The sequence below is a fragment of the Magnolia sinica genome, chromosome 18 (assembly GCF_029962835.1).
Source record: "Magnolia sinica isolate HGM2019 chromosome 18, MsV1, whole genome shotgun sequence".
NCBI classification, from domain to species: domain Eukaryota; kingdom Viridiplantae; phylum Streptophyta; class Magnoliopsida; order Magnoliales; family Magnoliaceae; genus Magnolia; species Magnolia sinica.
Genome location: NC_080590.1, coordinates 412,906 through 419,225, shown reverse-complemented (window position 1 = coordinate 419,225; position 6,320 = coordinate 412,906). Strand labels below are relative to the sequence as shown.

Sequence of the window (6,320 nt, the reverse complement as noted above, 5' to 3'; positions counted from 1 at the left end):
GGAAACCGAAAAATTACAAAATAATCTGAAATCAGGACAAGCTGAAGCACATCTAAAACACTGTCCTTAAAGCATTATTTGCCCCTACTCAAGTGAATTGAGTATGATGATAGGTTACAGGCAAACCGCTTCTAAGATACGACGAGCCTGGTGTGGGTCTGCGTTTAGCAAACACGAAAGCCTACCAAATGGAACTCTTATACACTCTATCTGGCAGAATTACAATATAGAAAAAGTCCCAAAAGAGAAAAAAAGAAGAGAAATTTCTTTTGATTTAAACCACTACACTGGTCAGTTCTTCAACCATTGGTTCAGATGAACCGTTCTAGACCACACCGTTGGTCTGTTCTTCTAGCAAAGGTTCAATCCTTGTTGTCTTGCTGGAACCACTAGAGTATTAGAGAGAAGTAGTAAGCTATGTCTCAATTCGTATGGGTCTGCCGGAGTGGGTTGAGAGATGGATTGGAAACCCATCCGGACCCTCCTTTTATAGGCTATAATGGCCGGTGTTGAAGGTCAAATATTGTATATTAGACCCCAGTTATTGCTTAGATTTACGAACATGATACTGTTTAATGGCCCGCTTTAATCATGTTTGTAATGCAGAGTGTATTTACGAGCGTGGACTGAAAAGGGAGCTTAAAGCATGGATTTAATGCTCTGATGACACTAAAGGCAGGGGACGGACTCCAGGGGACCAAGATCGACGGAATTACATGCCAGGGATCCGCGAAAATCGAGAAACTGAAGCTCAAGCGGCCTGAAAGTCAGCCAGAATGCAAGATCACTGGGTTTCCATCATCTGTTCAGCTCAAAACTTTATACAACACTTGAGGACCCTAAATTAACTGTACAAGTTGAATTTCAGCCATTGAATTCTTGTGGAAGTGACCCAATGGATAAATCAGCCCATAAATCTCTTATTTGGGGCCCACCTGATACCTGGATATGCTTCAAGTTTGGCCTCAACCCATTAAATAAGGTGAAAAAATGGATGAACGGAACGGATTTCTCACACGCATCACAATGGACCCCACAGGGGGACTTGCGCGTACACAGTGCAGTGCACTCCCTCACCGCACCAGACCGCGAGTCCGGTCAAAGCAAGTAAGACCTGAGCCGGGCTCCTTCAAGCGTCTAGCGAGGGACGCTGTCCGCCTGTGATCGGTAGTGGGCCACCAACGTGGATCATTTAAATGATCTGGACCGTCCATTAAACTCAGGGAGTGGTCACGACTGTACTCATGGTGTCTTCTTGGTCCAATGCACTTGTACACGCGCAAATCGCCACCAAACATAGGATGAACGGCGGAGTGATTTGATACAATGAGCCACTCCAAACTTGAGAAAAAAAATATCCCTTCCCAACTGGTTTTTCTCCATGAATCCAATGGACTGGGTGGATTCTTCCAAAAACATCTCTGTGGGGCCCACCGAACACGTCAGCGTGCTCTGTTTTTCGTAGGCCCTGCGTTCGTGAAAACCGGACGCTGTGGGCCGTTCTGTGATCAAGGGCACGGTTGGATCCATGATCCGGACCGTCCACACGCTCGATCAGGTGGTCCTGACCCCAGCCATGAAGTCAGAATGGAAGATAGGATGACCACCATCCTGAAAATTCAAACTAAACGCAATAAGTTTGCGTTTTCCGCTGGCTGCTGCGTAACTTACTGACTGCGTAAACCCCGTACACCGACTCCAGCCGACCGACTTCCACTCCTATAAAAGGAGAAGAGAAGAGAGAGAGAGAGAGAGAGAGAGAGAGAGAGAGAGAGAGGGGAATCAGAGCAACCTTGGAGGCAAGGTAGACCTGAAGGGGGAAAGCAAGAGAGAGGAAGAATTGCGTGGAGAGGCTGGCCATCAATAAGATCTTCTTTCCTTTGCTTAATTTTTATTTATGATTTGTTTTTACTGAGATTTTAGCTAGATCATGTCTGGCTAAGCCTCTTAGCTAGGGCTAAGAGGTGAAGCTTGTAGTCTGATGGGAGAGACTTTGCTTCTGCCTCTTGTTTAGACTGACTGGTGTTAATTTTAGTTCAATTAAAAGGAATACTTTTAGTTTTTTTTCAATGGTTTATTGTGACTGAATTACAATAGATCTGCGATGATTTTGAGTATTGCTTCCTCCTTTTGATATTCCTGACAGTCAGGAAGCCCTGTTGTTCACCATCGTCTCATGGGCATGGTTGGATGACAGTATCCTTCCTAACTTTCATGCATTGTTGATTGGTTGGTAATTAGTTTAATTCTGTCGTTTGCTTTATCTCCTGGGCATGGTTTGGTGATTGAATCCATTCTAATGCATATACCTTTCATCTCATGAAAACAAGATCAAGTGAATTCAGTTTAATTTTCATGATTCTTGATTTAGGCATAAGATCTCCCTGATCTCTACAAGTGGATCCTCTGAATCCCTAGTTTCCTATCTCTGATTTCTCTTAAGTTTTAAATTAATCTCTCACCATTATTCATCACTTTATATTGGATTTAGATTTCATCTTAAGCTAGTTCTATTTCTACCTAGTTTCAGATAGCGTACAAGTATCAGTCCCTTGGGATTCGACCTCGGTCTCACCGAGTTTATTACTACATCACAACCCTATACTTAGGGAGTGAACAAGTTTTTGGCGCTGTTACCGGGGATTGACGGTTACGTTTTTCTGAAATTAATTAGTTTTAGAATTAGGTTAGGATTAGGATTTTACTAACTTTAAGTTAAAGGTTTTTATTTTATTTTATTTTTAGGAACTATTATTTTATTTTTAGAAATTAACCTGTTTTTCTGATTTTGTAGGACCCTGACATGAGTTTCCAAATTGGTAATTCCTTCCTAATTTCTCTACTTTTCCTACTCTTAAAATTAGGGTTTAAATTTTAGAAATTTTCTAATTCTAGTATCCTCCTATCTGTAGGAAATAGTTTATTTTTAGAAACTTTCCTCTTTTGTTTTTAGAAACTAGATTAGTTATTTTCTTTTTTAAAAATTAACTTTCTATTTTTATTTTTAGTAACTTTCTAATTTTAACTCTTTTAGAATCTAATTTTGTTTCCTAATTTTCTACTTATAGAATTTTTGTTTAGAAACTTTCCTATTCTGTAGGCCTTTAAGATAGAAATTTCTAATTCGGTGAGTTCTTTCTCTCTACTTTCTATTTTTCAATTCTCTTTTAGTAATTTACTTTCTAGTTTAGGACTTTCTTCTTTTAGAAACTAGTTTACTTCTATCTTCTTTTTAAGAATTTTCTAATTCTAGACCTTCTCTTTAGAAACTGACTTGTTTGTTTTCTTTTGCAGGTCTTTAACTTAGGGACTTCAATTTGGTAATTTCTTTCCAACTCTCTCTTTCTTTCTAGATTTTCTTTTCCTTTCTTAGGATTAGGTTTCAAATTTGATTGAGGGCTACGAGTGTTTCATGCCCAAGTGGGCCCGTGACAACACTCGACGTCTCCTGACTGAAGGAGGATTGGTTGAGGGGTTGATTATCCATCGCAGGATTAAACACCACTCCAAATTCCCTGAGTTAATTGAAGTGATGGCTGAAAACCAACCTCTTCTACCCCAACCTAGGGTAGAGGATATTCAGGATGAGAATGAGGTGTATCAAGCACCCCCACCTCGTACTTTACGTGATTATTTACAACCAGCGGGGGTGAGTACGCCCTCATGCATGATTTTTCCTGAAAATGCAGGACATATGGACATCAAGCCAGGGGTTATCCAACTCCTTCCTAAGTTCCATGGGCTTGAATCTGAAGAACCATATCTACATTTGAAAGAGTTTGATGAGATCAGAGCCACTTTATATTTTCAAAATGTGTCTGAGGACACAGTCAAGCTGAGACTCTTTCCTTTTTCCTTAAAAGAGAAGGCTAAGGCGTGGTTACATTCACTGCGTCCTAGATCCATTGGCACATGAAATGACATGCAAAGGGAATTTATAAAGAAACTCTTTCCACATCATAAAACAATTACCCTTAGAAAAGCAATCATGAACTTCACCCAAAAAGAGGATGAAACGTTTTACCAATGTTGGGAAAGGTTCAAGGATTTGGTCAGTTCATGCCCACAACACGGCTTTGAAACGTGGCGCATTACAAATTTTTTCTATGATGGACTGACATCTTCCATGCGCCAAATGGTCGAGACAATGTGTAATGGAGAATTCATTAATAAAAATGTCAATGAGGTATAGGATTACCTCGATAGTCTTACTGAAAAAACATAATCATGGGATTATTACCCAAAATCAAACACCACGTCAAGGCCGACTCAATTAAAGGAGAAAGGTGGATTGTATCTTTTGAAAGAAGAGGATGATCTCAAGTGTAAAGTAACTACGCTTATAAGGAAAGTTGAGGCCATGGAAGCAAAGAAGGATAAGGTTAATGAAAGTGTTTGCGGCATCTGTGATTGCAACATTCATACAACCGAAAATTGTCCTACAATACCCGCTTTTCGAGAAGTGTTGAATGAACAATCCAATGCCGTAAATAATTATCAAAGACCTTTCAATGGACCAACCTCTAATACATACAATCCTGGTTGAAAAAATCATCCAAACTTTAGTTAGAGAAATGGACAAATTGCTACCCCTCAAAGTTTCTTCAATCAAAATCCAAATCAGGGGTAACCTCAAGAAGAACCGGTTCAAAATTTCATGCAAGAGCTGACCCATGCAATGCGAGACTTTATGCAAAAGATGGATTCACGTATGACGGTTATAGAAAAAGAGATGCTTCCTTCACAACTGCTCCCCAATCCTAAACCGCAATACGAGAAAGGTGATCCCAGCTCTTCAAATCAAATGGGGCACGCTAAATCCATCACCACTCTTAGGAGTAGGAAGATCATTGATAAAACCCTTCCGGTTAGGCCCGAAAAGCTTCAAGAACCAGAAGAGGACAACAATAATGGATCTAGTGAGGCCCCACAAAAATTAGAACCGGAACTTCTAGAAAAGCCAGTTGATTCATTTCCTCAACGGTTGGTCGCACCAAAACCTCTCTCTAACTCTCAGGATATCCTAGAGGTATTGAAACAAGTGAAAGTCAACATTCCTCTACTTGATGTCGTAAAACAGATACCTTCATATGCCAAATTCCTGAAAGACCTATGCAAGACCAAACGACGGCAGAGTATTCAAAAGAAGATCTTTTTGACCGAGAAAGTGAGTGTCATCCTAAAGCAAGACGTGCCACATAAATTCAAAGATCCCGGTAGGCCAACCATATCATGTGTAATCGGAGACCATCAAATTGATCATGCACTTCTTGACTTAAGAGCGAGCGTCAATCTGATTCCCTACTCGGTATACAAACAATTAGGTTTGGGTGAATTAAAACCCACCCTAACCACACTACAACTTGCTGATCGCTCTGTTCGTGTACCAAGAGGGATAATTGAGGATGTGTTGGTCCAAGTTGATAGATTTTACTACCCTGTAGATTTTATCATCCTGGACACCGAACTCATCAATACCATGAGCACTCAGATCCCCGTCATTCTTGGTCGCCCATTCCTTGCCACTTTAAATGCAATTATCAATTGCAGGAATGGTGTCATGACTATGTCTTTTGGGAATATGACATTGGAGTCAAGCATCTTTTTCAATAACGGCAGAAACTTAGAGGATGATGACGATCTCCACGATATTAACATGATTGACTCTTTAGTGGAAGATACGACACCTCTGACCTTATCCTCTGACCCTCTAGAGACGTGCCTGGCTCACTCCCATGATTTTAATGATGACATGATTAGGGAGACGTGTTCCTTGCTTGATACTGCACCGATACTTGAAGTTAACTGATGAAGGCCACAATTTGAAGAGTTTTCCCAAACTGATGTAGTGCCTCTACCGTCTAACCTCAAGCCGCCGAAGCTTGACCTAAAACCTTTGCCCTCTGATTTGAAATATGTTTATTTAAGTCACGATGAGACATATCCGGTGGTAATCTCTGCCCACCTAGAGAAAGAACAGGAGAGTATGCTCATATCTACTCTCATTGAGCATAAGGGAGCCCTTAGATGGACGATAGCGGACCTCAAGGGAATTAACCCCTCGATTTGTACTCACCGCATTTATCTTGAGGATAATGCTAAGACCTCTCGGCAATCACAACGTAGACTAAATCCAAACATGAGGGAAGTGGTTAAGGCCGAGGTTCTTAAACTATTAGATGTGGGTATCATATACCCCATATCTGATAGTCAATGGGTGAGTCCAACTCAGGTGGTTCCTAAGAAGTCCGGGATCACCATCGTAGCTAATGCTAATAATGAACTCGTGCCAACTAGAGTTACTACTGGTTGGAGAATGT

At 40.7% G+C, this 6,320-nt stretch overlaps 1 non-coding gene across 1 annotated transcript; it reads right to left on the bottom strand.

Moving 5' to 3' along the window:
- Positions 1 to 3,970: 3,970 nt before the first annotated feature.
- LOC131234103 (small nucleolar RNA R71) lies at positions 3,971 to 4,077 on the bottom strand. Its single transcript, XR_009165515.1, has one exon. It is a non-coding gene; the product is annotated as a small nucleolar RNA R71 (small nucleolar RNA).
- Positions 4,078 to 6,320: the final 2,243 nt, after the last annotated feature.